Source organism: Ursus americanus, chromosome 15, assembly GCF_024610735.1.
Source record: "Ursus americanus isolate L20-20 chromosome 15, mUrsAme1.1.p, whole genome shotgun sequence".
Taxonomy (NCBI): domain Eukaryota; kingdom Metazoa; phylum Chordata; class Mammalia; order Carnivora; family Ursidae; genus Ursus; species Ursus americanus.
Window position 1 is genome coordinate 5,327,633 of NC_142141.1, and position 13,370 is coordinate 5,341,002.

At 43.1% G+C, this 13,370-nt stretch overlaps 1 protein-coding gene across 1 annotated transcript in view; it reads right to left on the reverse strand.

The window, feature by feature from the left end:
- Nucleotides 1-7,561: 7,561 nt before the first annotated feature.
- Nucleotides 7,562-13,370, reverse strand: part of ATP6V0E1 (ATPase H+ transporting V0 subunit e1) — a 37,919-nt gene continuing 32,110 nt past the window's right edge. The window contains exon 4 of the mRNA XM_045792124.2: nucleotides 7,562-8,050. The gene's annotated coding sequence lies outside the window, so the exon portion shown is untranslated. The remainder of the gene's footprint in view (nucleotides 8,051-13,370) is intronic.

A 13,370-nucleotide genomic window follows, 5' to 3' on the forward strand; every position in this document is an offset into this window, starting at 1 on the left:
GAAGGCAGCCAGCAACTCAGACTGTTTTGAGATTCCATTACCTTCCAAGGCAGCATTCCTATCAAAATTGTTTTGTCTGTTTCGCGAAGACTGAAAACTTCTAGGACAACTAGTAGCTCCTGTGGGGTTTTGTTTCTGGTTTGGTTTTGTTTTTTTGTCAGCGCTAAGCTGAACATACACTGTTAGTTTCAGCAACTCAAACTGATAGCAAGCCAGGAAGCCAGGGAGTGAGAACAATCTAGCATTTGTTGTAGGAAATACTCCCAAAGGACAGGTACAATAAGACATTCTTGTTGGTGAGGCCCGAAGTAGGCCGATAAAAACAGAAAGTAGAGGAACAGATCGATAAGCAGCAGGAAGCAAGCCCTGTAGTTGTGATAACAGTTTGTTGAACTACAGATGGAAGCACGCTCCCAAAGAGCGAATCCAGGCTAAAACTATGAAGCTGGATTTCCACATCCAGGAAGTGAACAGTCCAGAGGGGTTGCTAAAAGAAAGGAGTAATAATAAAAAGTTCAGAGAACTGAAAGTGAAGTTAGGGGGTCCTGTGTATCCAAGGTTTTTGTTTTCCCCACAAATTCACAATGTCATAAATTTCCCTCGTGCGACAACGAAACCAGGGATGGTGCCCACCAGTGCTGAGTTTTCCTCCTGTCTTCACAGGGTCCAGCCCAAGAATGAGAGGTGTAAAAGAAACAGGTGCCATATTCTGCACCTGTTTTCACACACCAGTCAGCAGGGAGACCTAAAGCTCGTTAACAAACCTGAATGGCAACTGCAGATACTATCCTGTTAGGAAGGGCAGTCCCAGGAGGAAGCCGCACTCCTCGGCCCCCATACCTCAGTGCCCACCTAGGATCCTGTGGGGCTGCCTGCCTTTCCATACGGAGCCTCAGGGCACCTTGTCAACCTGGGCAGCACACCTGTCACTCAGGCAAAAGCCAGAAGGATTATGGCTGCAGGAGTCCTGGTAAGCTGGCCACAGCTCTTCACTGGTGCCCCTACAACCAGCTGGCTCCACATGAAGGGGCTTCCTGCCCATTTATCCAAGCATCTCTTCCCAACTTGGTAAAGGAGGAAGTCGCCTTTAGGAAAACTGGGAGTAGGGGTGGAAACTGAAGTGAGATTAGGACAAAGTAAGGGGCAGTTCTCCTCTCCTTCTAACAAAGGAAGTATTAACAGGTTTAGGTTCCTGTAAACACCATGGGAGAAAAGAGGACCAGGTTGGTGGTCTTTTCTCCTCCCTGGGGTTTGAGGGACACAAAGAAGTTGGGACTAATAGAGAGGAGAGAGATGTGCAATGCTGCTCCTTGCCGAGTCCTGCCTGCGTTATAGTCTGGTGAAGGGTAAAGTCCTTAGGGCCTGGCATACAGCAAGAAGCAGGGAAGGGTCAGCTATTGTTGATATTATTTGTATTAGGTTAACTCCACGCCCAATGTAGGGCTCAAACCCACGCCCCGAGATCAATAGTCGCATGCCCCACCAACTGAGCCAGCCAGATGTCCCTATTGTTGACATTATTAACAATGGTTCTCAACCTTTCTAGGGGTCTGATGAAAGCCATATACTTGTTCCCCAGAAAAACACATGTAAGTATACACACACCTAATTTCCCAGATAATTTCAGGGTGAAACTAAGTCACATAACCTTAGCGCCTCCAGCCATAAAACAGGATTATGTCCCACTTATTCATACGACAATGTATGTTAGGAAGCTGGAGGTGAGGGTGGCGCTGACTGCTGTTCAAGCCATGGCGTTTACCTTAGATCTCTAGATTCCTCTTCTTTCTTTGCCCACCACTTAAGAGTGGGTGCTTGTAAGGTCTCAAGCCTAGACTGCGTCTCTTCTCACTCTACACACTCTTCCTGGCCCCCTTATCCACACCCACAGGTTCAGTAATATCCATGCTGGTGCCTCATGCTCCACCTCCAGCCCAGTCTTCCTGCCCAACTTCCAGACCCACATAACAATGGCCCACTGGGTATCCGCATACCTCTGGCACCTGCAAATTCTCATTGTCCGCAACTGAACTCATCACTGCCCCCATCTCAGTGAAAGACTCCAATGTCCACCCAGCAGGGAACCTGCCTGCAGTCGTTGACTCCTTCCTGTCCCTTAACAACCTCCCTCCCCCAACATCCATTCAATCATCTGTATGTGCTAATACGTGCTAGCCCCCAATACACTACTTCTCTAACTCCATTTCATTCCTATCACCATAATCCAGGATACTTCTTCCTTTGGGACTCCTGCAACAGCTTCATCAATTGTTCACCTAGCTCTTAATCATCCTCTGGGTTTACTCTTAAAGTGCATTTCCTTCAAGAAGCCTCCCCCTACCATTAGTGTTTCTAGTGCTGTTACTCAGCAACCAGTATGTCCAAGGCTCGGCACCTGGCTACCGTGGGCTCCACCCACCAGGAGCACCTGGGAGCCAGTTGTCTCTCGCTGCTAAACTCTAAACTCCAGCTCAGGGCTGAGTCTCTTCTGCTTCCCACTGTCTCAAGCGGCTAACATCAGGATAAAGAACAGGAGCTGAAAATACCTGTTGAATGTTGTTGAAAAGCTTTTGTGGCTTGGAAAGTCACACTCAGCTTCCCAACTCATGCTTCCTCAATTACATCGCCTACTTTTACAGAACATCTGCTCTGCTGGTTCTGTTTTGGAGTGGCAGCCCACAGTGTAGTACCACACTTTGGACAGTGTAAGGAAACTATGGCAACCGTGTCAAAATCCTGACAGCAACTTCAGTCAAATCCTGACTGGATTCATGTGGGTAGCGGTGGTAGTCACTGAGCACCCTTAGCCACTAGAATACTCCTGTTTTGGAATTGGCCGGGGGGTGGGGAGGGGTAGGTGAGAGTTGGGGTAACACAGGACCAATACATTTCACAAGGAGGGGGTTTTAACTGAAGCAGAGACACAGCCTGCATGAAAGACTTGCTTGGAGCACTTGGGAGGGAAAGAACAGTGGGGCTTATTCTAACCCACGTGGGACCCCGGAACATCAATACCCCAGGCTTCCACTTTCCTGTGTGGGCAGAATCAAAATCAATGCTCCCTTTTCATTTCACCATGCCGTCACTGTGAGCACCTACACAAAAGGAGGCCAGAGTGTTACAAGCCGAATGCTCTGTACTCTGTCCTGCACAATAGAAACAGTCAATTAGAACTGCTGTGTGAACTCGCGGATTTTCATTGATTCAGAATAGCTTCAGTGTTTTAATCTAGCTGACTTTGTTTCCCCTGACCCTGAATTACTCTTAAAACAAACAAACAAACAAACAAACAAACAAACAAACAACCTGTGTGTGGGGGGGTATATAATGGATGCAGGAGGTATTAACACTATTCTGACAATGGTCCCCTCCAAAACACCTTTTCCCCCCGATTATAAATGTAATACATGCTCTTTGTGAAAAATATAAAAAGTTGCAAATTATCAACATTTTGGTCTATCTCTCACCAGGCTTTTTACTATGTACATAAGTTTAAAATCCTGTCTTTTTTCCTTAATATTTTATTATTTTTTGTTATTAAAATAATTTTTATCGTTTCTTCTTTTTACACAGGTAATACCTTTTCATTGAAGAAAATGCTAAAAAGGAAAAAAAATTTGAATCATCTGCAGTTCCCATCCAGAGGCAGTGCTAGTACTTTTATCTTTTCAATCTCATTTCTAGGCATACATTGCAGAAAAAAAGAAATTATTAAATGTACCATATTCCTGTAGTCGGATGCAGTATGACTTATTTGAGCGTCTCCTTATGTTGGGCATTAAGGTTGCTTTCCATTAATTGTGCTATGATAAATATCCTTTATGGTGGTTATTTTACACTGTGCTTTTTTTCTTCTTTGAAAATTAAGGATTTTCTACAATTAATTCCATCCATTCAACTCTTGAGAGAAAGGTGAAATAAAGGAGCAGGAAAGAAAGTAACACGTAAGTTTTGCCTAAGGTCCTATCTTCATTTTAAATATATTTGTTCTTCAAACAGAAGAGAGCACTTGCATAGAAGGATGGGGTAGTGAAACCATTCTTTTAGAATGCCTAGATATGTATTTTAAGATATAATTTAAATATAGTTAGTAAAGGAGCAATTGACTGTTCAAATTTTTGGAAGATGAAATCCAGGACCAAACCTTCCATGAGTCCAAGCAACAATTTAAAATCATTTCTCGGGGTGCTTGGGGGGGCTCAGTGGGTTGTGCACTGGACTCTTGGTTTTGGCTCAGGTCATGATCTCAGGGTCTTAAGAGTGAGCCCCCCTGGGGCTCTGCACGCACTCGGTGGGGAGTCTGCTTGAGATGCTCTTTCTCTCCCTCTCTCTGCCCCTCCCCCCACTCACACGCACACTCTAAAATAAATAAATCTTCTAAAAACATCATTTCTCAATTTTAACACTTACCATTGTTAAAAAAACTGGCCAGCAGAAATGAGCCAAAAGACACTACTTCTGAAGTAATGCCAAAGTAAGATATGATAAAATATCGTTGGGTCAGTGATAAGGGTACAGACATCATAATATGTTTAAAGAAAACAACAAAAACACTGTTCAAAGAAAACAATGACATTCAGACTACATCTTAAATCATGCCAAAAATACTCCCGTTCTGGTAGAAGAGCTTAGAGGACTCACATAGAACCTGGAAGGGCAGGAAGGATGTGGTCCAGACACTTATGCTAGGACTGTTTCTAAGAGATCTATCTCCCTGCTCAGAGGTCAGGCCTGGAGCCTGGTGTATGTCTTTGATTTTTCTGTAACCCAAGTACAAATGACCAGTCAAAAGGGAAACAACACGTAGGAAAAAAAAAAAAAACCAGCTAGCTGCCCCTCTAGGGGCTGTCTTTATAGAAAAGTCATCAGGGGATCCTAGCAGTTTTGTCATTTCTTTGGAGAATACTCTTTGTGTGTTATTAAAAGTTACAATTCATCTTCACCGACAACATCTCACTTGGTAACAAGCTTGTATAGCAGAAAAGGCAGGTATTATCCCCACTTCGTAGATGAGAAAACTGAGGCTCAGAAGTTAAATGATTTGCTCCAAGTGAATACCACTTGCAACTGATGGAGTAAGACTGCAAACCTGGGGCCTCTCCGAGTCTAATGATCACACCAGCAGTCCACACCATGTTCATCTGGACAGGCTTTGGAGGAGCAGGATATTTCCAATATCCTTTTAAAGGGCTGCATGGGGCTCCTTCCAAGCTGGGGTCCCGGCAATCACTGAAGCAAGAGAACTGTCAAATGAAATGTGATTCACAGCCAGCCATCCATCTCAGAGGATGGGCCATGTTGTAACAAAAGGGGTCAATTACTAGGAATGAAGTGGGGAGAAAACGTGTATCCGAGTTTACATATTAGTTGTATTTAATATTCTCAAAAACGTTATAAATGAGGAAACAGGCCCAAGGGTTATGTGACTTCCTGGAGAAAGAGAACTTAGCAAGTTTCCCTCACAAAAAATAAGTTGATCTCCTCATTCCCTCATGTCAACAATGGCCATAAAGCTAGGTGGTGAGTCACAGTACCCGGCCTTTAGGGGCTTGTGATCAATCTTCCTGGGAAGTCTCTGATCTCCAACTTGGCTAGGACATGAGCTTTCTTCTTCATAGGCTTTGTGCTGAGGCCATTAGGGCCTCACTAGCAATAAGTCCCACTAGGGTTTGGAGAGGAGCCTCCAGGTTCAGGCCTGAGCGGCAATTAGGGCCTTTTACTTCCCTAGAAGGCTTACTGAGCAGGATGGTCCCTGGCACAGAATCAGTCCCTTCAGTACTCACACCCTTGTGTTTCTCAGGGTTATTAATGCAGCCAACACACTAATCTTCCTGACTTGTGCCCGTAGGAATTGGATCCCAAAGTGGCAAGTCCAAATGCAAAAAGTAATGTAATCCAGTTGACTTCCCAAAATGTCTAACTGAGAGCAAATGGGAAGTACAAAATGGATCAGCACAAAGTAACAGAATAAGGCAGCATTCAGGGACTTGGGTCAGCTAGGCTTATGACCTCTGCTTTCAGCTATGCCATTAAATTGGAACTGTGCCCAACCACGATCATGAACGCTGTCTTCCATCACTGCCGCAAGCACGCCACAGCTAAGGTCTGCTGTGCTGAAACAACGTGGGCTCCCTATCAGCTAAGCCATATGCTGAACTCAAGACAGGCGAAAGCAACACCCAAAGGAAGCACCATTACAACAGAGACATCACAAGCCTCAGCTTCAAAACCATGGTGCTTTGCAAGAAAGCACTGCAGAGTGGTAGTTGGGAAGACTTTAGGCTGACCCCCAGTGCTAATGGGATGCAGGGCCTGACTTGAAGAATCTGGGTAGATAGCTGCAATGGAGTCACACTTCCCCCATGGTTAGGGTTCAGAGACTGTGGCACCCTTTATGTACCTACAGTAACCACCAGCATTGCTTTCTTCGATGACAAATACTAAGGTCAAGTGAATTGCTCTGATGGGAGACAGCCTGGCAGAATTCTTCCCTAATACCTGAAACCCAACATTGGCTCCAACTCTGGGAAAAGCAGAGTGGCAAGTGAGAAGGGCTCCAGAGGGGAAATTACAAAACATGGATCCTACTCCCTGCTCTGCCTCTGAGCAACTGCATTAAACTAGGCAAGCAATCTCCCCGTCTGGGCTCAGATGCCTTACCGGTAAAACCACTGGGGTTAGCTAGTGTTTGCCCCTATGATCCCTCCAGTGTTAGATCTTCAGTGTTTTATGGATTCCATGAAATTAGCTAAAAAGACCCTTTGCTGAAAATGTAAAGTATGGAGTTGCCTCTCAGGAAAATTCAAAGTTCAAAATAAAAGTCAAGAATGGAAAGAAAGAAACGAAAGCAGGACAGTCCTTTCAACTTGAAACTCTTCTGTTTTAAGAACAGCAAAGCAACGAGTTCAGACAGTTTGGGAGGAATAGAAAAGCACAAACTGCAAAACAGGAAATCCATTCTTGGCTTGGCTGGCTGTCAAAAAGCCATGGGCTGGTGAAAACTCAGATCCATTTAAATTTTTAATTTCTTAAAGCTAATAAAGTCCCCAAATTAGTGAATTATTCAGATGACCGCTACCAAAACACAGAATTCCTGTCCCATCCCAGGCTTTTTAATCCGTCCTGATTTCTCCAGTCCTAACTGTGAGGGTGGGATGGTACAAGGAATTGCCGGTTCCACCTGTGCCTGTGCCGAGTACAGACTCTCTAGCAGCTCGCCATCGTAACCCCTGTTCTACGGACAATGGTCTCACACGGCCTTGTCTTACAGTTCTATGGTCTACAGACCGACCTTACCTCTCCAGACTGTGCATCACCTCTTGAACTTGTAGGGACCTCGATTTCCACACCTTTGATTCCTCCAGTGCCTTGGCTATAGTAAGCGCTCAAATGATGACTAATGATTAAGAGAGTACTCACCAGTCTCCTCAGGTATGTCAAACTACATGACCAGGCTTACATTTCCAACCTCAGTTTGAACTACAAAAATCATTTTTTTTAAGGGCATGATCTAGAGACAGAAAAGCGAACAAAAATGAACTTAATAAACACTGAAACCAGATTTCCACAGAAAGCAGAAAAATAATTTATTCCAGTAGATGGCAGAAATAAGAAAGTCATCCTGAAAATATACTTTGGTGTAATTCTGTTGGGACAGATATTCCTTCTGAACATACTCTCCTACTGACTGCCCCACTGGGTTCTGTCTTGTGACAGTTTAAACGCTTTGCTGATTCCCATGTTGTGACCAGGCAGGAGTCATCTTCAAGCTCACAGGTTCCAAGGAGAGAGCAATGTATTTCTCAGAAGAATAGCACCTTCTATGTCAGAAGGTGCATAAACATTTTACAGAGTCAGCACAGTTTAGGTTAAGTAGGCACATAATTTGTCAAAATGTAAAAAAGGTGACAGGAAAAAATACTGCATTGTAGAATAAAATATTCAAATGCGGTGTGAATATTTAAGGCAGCTGATGGCCAAAAGAGGCGAGTCAAAGAAGGTGGTCTGGGTTTGGAGTTGATTTTGCATCTAGAGGAATTCTCTTCGTGACCTGCAAAACAAAGCCGTTCTAGTAACTGATCCTTACGCCGTCCTTATGAGGGCAAAAGGTTAATAACATCGAGAAAAGTCAATCAGGCCACTAATTTAAAAATATATAGCTACTCAATAAATACTTGAATGAAAAGTGGGCTCAAGTAATGTCCCAGTTTGGGCAGGTTTTGCAGGGCTGTGACAATAGGTCCGATTACCGAGGACATTGCTGAACCCAGGATCACAAGTAACAGTTTGTGTCATGGAAAGCAGGAAGCTGACTCAGACTGATCCTACTGGAATCTAATGAGTGCATGTCAAGAATCTGTATTTGCCCCTTTCCTCTTACAGTTTGCAAACATTTAAAATAGGAATCGTCACGGATCAAACTGATAGCAGAGGTTGCATAAACTCCCTTATATAAAGCTTAAAGGACCGTACAGGGGTGCTGGGGTGGCTCAGTCAGTTAATCGTCTGCCTTGGGCTCAGGTCACGATTTCAGGGTCCTGGGATCAAGCCCCGCATCGGGCTCCCTGCTCAGTGGGGAGTCTGCTCCTCCCCCCTTTGCCTGTGCCCTCTCTCTGTCAAATAAATAAATCTTAAAAAAAGAAAAAATAAAGGACTATATAAACAAAGCCACATATGCTGCTTTCAAAATGAAAAACCAATAACGAGAATATAAAAATTAAGTAAATAGTGGCTTTCAAAGGAAATTTCCACACAAAGCCTGAGTCACTGGAAAAGAAAAGCTGGCTACGGGGCGCCTGGGTGGCTCCGTCAGTTAACAGTCTTCCTTCACAGTTGACCAAGATTAGAGCAGAAATCAATGAATTAGAAACCAGGAGTACAGTAGAGCAGATCAACAGGACTAGAAGCTGGTTCTTTGAGAGAACCAATAAAATTGACAAACCGCTGACAAGACTTATCCAAAAGAATAGAGAAAGGACCCAAATTAATAGAATTATGAATGAAAAAGGAGAGGTCACGACCAACACCAATGAAATTGGAAGGATTACTAGAAACTTTTATCAATAGCTATATGCCAATAAATTAAGCAATCTGGAAGAGATGGAGGCCTTCCTGGAAACCTATAAACCACCAAGACTGAAAGAGGAAGAAACTGATTTTTTAAACAGGCCAATTAATTATGAAGAGATTGAGTCAGTGATAAACAACCTTCCAAATAACAAAACTCCAGGCCCAGATGGTTTTCCTGGGGAATTCTACCAAACATTCAAAAAAAAAATAATACCTATTCTCCTAAAGCTATTTCAAAAAATAGAAACAGAAGGAAAGCTACCAAACTCATTCTATGAGGCCAATATTACCTTGATCCCCAAACCAGGCAAAGACCCCATCAAAAAGGAGAATTACAGACCGATTTCCCTAATGAATACGGACGTCAAAATCCTCAACAAGATCCTGGCTAATAGAATCCAACAGTACATTAAAAGGATTATCCATCATGACCAAGTGGGATTCATCCCTGGGATGCAAGCGTGGTTCAACATTCGCAAATCGATCAGCATGATACATCATATCAACAAGACAAGACTCAGGAACCATATGATCCTCTCAATTGATGCAGAAAAAGCATTTGACAAAATACAGCATCCTTTCCTGATTAAAACCCTTCAGAGTGTAGGAATAGAGGGTACATTTCTATATCTCATAAAAGCCATCTATGAAAAGCCTACAGCAAACATTATTCTCAATGGGGAAAAGCTGGAAGCCTTTCCCTTAAGATCAGGAACACGACAAGGATGCCCACTCTCGCCACTATTATTCAACATAGTACTAGAAGTCCTTGCAACAGCAATCAGACAACAAAAAGGGATAAAAGGTATCCAAATTGGCAAAGAAGAAGTCAAACTGTCTGTCTTCAGCAGATGACATGATACTCTATATGGAAAACCCAAAAGAATCCACTCCCAAACGATTAGAAGTTATAGAGTAATTCAGTAATGTGGCGGGATACAAAAATCAATGCTCAGAAATCAGTAGCATTTCTATACACGAATAATGAGACCGAAGAAAGAGAAATCAGGGAATCCATCCCATTTACAATAGCACCAAAAACCATACGTTACCTTGGAATTAACTTAACCAGAGACGTAAAGGATCTATATTCTAGAAACTATAAATCACTCTTGAAAGACATTGAGGAAGACACAAAAAGATGGAAAAATATTTCATGCTCATGGATCAGAAGAATAAACATAGTTAAAATGTCCATGCTACCCAGAGCAATCTACACTTTCAATCCTCTCCCATCAAAATACTGATGACATTTTTCAAAGAACTGGAACAAATAGTCCTTAAATTTGTATGGAACCAGAAAAGGCCCCGAATCTCCAAGGAATTATTGAAAAGGAAAAACAAAGCTGGGGGCATCACAATGCCGGATTTCGAGCTGTACTACAAAGCTGTGATCACAAAGACAGCATGATACTGGCACAAAAACAGACACATAGACCAATGGAACAGAACAAAGAACCCAGAAATGGACCCTCGGCTCTTTGGGCAACTAATCTTTGATAAAGCAGGAAAAACATCCGGTGGAAAAAAGACAGTCTCTTCAATAAATGGTGCTGGGAAAATTGGACAGCTACATGCAAAAGAATGAAACTTGACCACTCTCTCGCACCATACACAAAAATAAACTCCAAATGGATGAAAGATCTCGATGTGAGACAGGAATCCATCAAAATCCTAGAGGAGAACATAGGCAGCAACCTCTACGACATCTGCCAAAGCAAACTTTTTCATGACACATCTCCAAAGGCAAGAGAAACAAAAGATAAAATGAACTTGTGGGACTTCATCAAGATAAAAAGCTTCTGCACAGCCAAGGAAACAGTCAAAAAAACTAAGAGGCAGCCCACGGAATGGGAGAATATATTTGCAAATGACACTACAGATAAAAGACTGGTATCCAAGATCTACAAAGAACTTCTCAAACTCAATACACGAGAAACAAATAAACAAATCAAAAAATGGGCAGAAGATATGAAGAGACACTTTTCCAATGAAGACATACAAATGGCTAAGAGACACGTGAAAAAATGTTCAAAATCATTAGCCATCAGGGAAATTCAAATCAAAACCACACTAAGATACCACCTTACGCCAGTTAGAATGGCAAAAATAGACAAGGCAAGAAACAACAATTGTTGGAGAGGACGTGGAGAAAGGGGATCCCTCCTACATTGTTGGTGGGAATGCAAGTTGGTACAGCCACTCTGGAAAACAGTGTGGAGGTCCCTTAAAAAGTTAAAAATTGAGCTACCCTATGATCCAGCCATTGCATTACTGGGTATTTACCACAAAGATACAGACGTAGTGAAGAGATGGGCCATATGCACCCCAATGTTCATAGTAGCATTGTCCACAATAGCCAAAGCGTGGAAGGAACCGAGATGCCCTTCAACAGATGACTAGATTAAGAAGTTGTGGTCCATATATACAATGGAATATTACTCAGCTCTCAGAAAGAACGAATTCTCAACATTTGCTGCAACATGGACTGCACTGGAGGAGATTATGCTAAGTGAAATAAGTCAAGCAGAGAAAGACAATTATCATATGATTTCTCTCATCTATGGAACATAAGAACTAGGAAGATCGGTAGGGGAAGAAAGGGATAAAGAAAGGGGGGGGTAATCAGAAGGGGGAATGAAGCATGAGAGACTATGGACTATGAGAAACAAGCTGAGGGTCTCAGAGGGGAGGGGGTGGGGGAATGGGATAGACTGGTGATGGGTAGTAAGGAGGGCACGTATTGCATGGTGCACTGGGTGTTATACGCAGCTAATGAATCATCGAACTTTACATTGGAAACCGGGGATGTACTGTATGGTGACTTTCATAATATAACAAAAAAAATTAAAAAAAAAAAAAAGAGTCTGCCTTCAGCTCAGGTCATGATCCTGGGGTCCTGGGATGGAGCCCGCATCAGGTTCCCTGCTCAGCGGGGAGTCTGCTTCTCCCTCTGCCCCTTCCCTACTACTCGTGCTCTCTCACTCTCAAATAAATAAAATCCTTAAAAAAGAAAAAAGAAGGCAAGCTGGTTATGACACACAATCTGTCAGAATGTTGAGGGTTAGGTCCAGGTGGGCGAGAAGCTAGTTAAACTGGCAAGAGACATGGTTTACAGCCAGGCATGTCTGACAAGACTGAAGGTCACATAGTACATAGGGGATCCGATAAGCCTTTGAGGTTTTCCCAATCAGTGGGCACAACCAGGAGAATCCACAGAGCAGTGTGGTAAAACGATAGGTTTCCCAAGGCCCGGGGTCCCTAATGCCCAGAAACAAACACAAGGCTGCTGGTAAGTTTTACTGGAGCCAGCTGGAGCAGTCCAATCACCCTCAATATGGAAAGCACCAGGCTGCTGGACCCACTAAGGAGGGACACTGCTAACAAAATATATTCAACTCAAGATATAATCAGAGGACTGTTTTTACAATGTACTAGGAAAATAACCACATTGGGCCAGGGAGGGGCAATTACCAGAGCTACTGGTTTCTTGTGGCCTCACGGCCTCATAAAACCTTTAATCTAATGATCATTTCCTCTTCTCCTCCTTAGGCCAGCAGAGCAATCCATCTGCACAGACCTGAGTTCTAGGCAGATGATAAATATAACTTGAGAACACTGAAGCAGTGAATACAGATGTTTTTTGTTAATTTTTTATGAAGCACACAGGTTAGACCTCCTCATTGTTTAGACCTTTTTGGACACATGAACAACAACAAAAGGGAAAAATGTCTTCACCTTTGGAAAACCATACAGAAACAGAGTAATTTTCACTTAAGCTCAATGATACTAGTTTGAGATAAATGTGAGTGAGCGTTATGTTAAACGGCATGGACTTGTGGTTTGATTCGGGAGTGAATTAAAGAAGCACATATTCTAATTGTCTCTCTTGACATGAAGTAGCCATTTGGGGGTGGGTGGGGAGGAACTCAACTGAAGTGTCCATGTTCTCATTTTATAAAATAAGGAAATCGCTAAGGCTACTTTCAGATACGACGGGTGAATGAAGACAACATGAAACATATTAAGGGAAGAACAAGCAAATCTGTTCAGGGGAGGATCAGAGAATATTTTTTTTTTTTAAAGATTTTATTTATTTATGTGACAGAGAGACAGCCAGTGAGAAAGGGAACACAGAAGGGGAGTGGGAGAGGAAGCAGCAGGCTCCCAGTGGAGGAGCCCGATGTGGGACTCGATCCCGGAACGCCGGGATCACGTCCTGAGCCGAAGGCAGACGCTTAACGACTGCGCTACCCAGGCGCCCCAGTGAATATTTTTTTTAATCAAAGAACAGGTTTCAT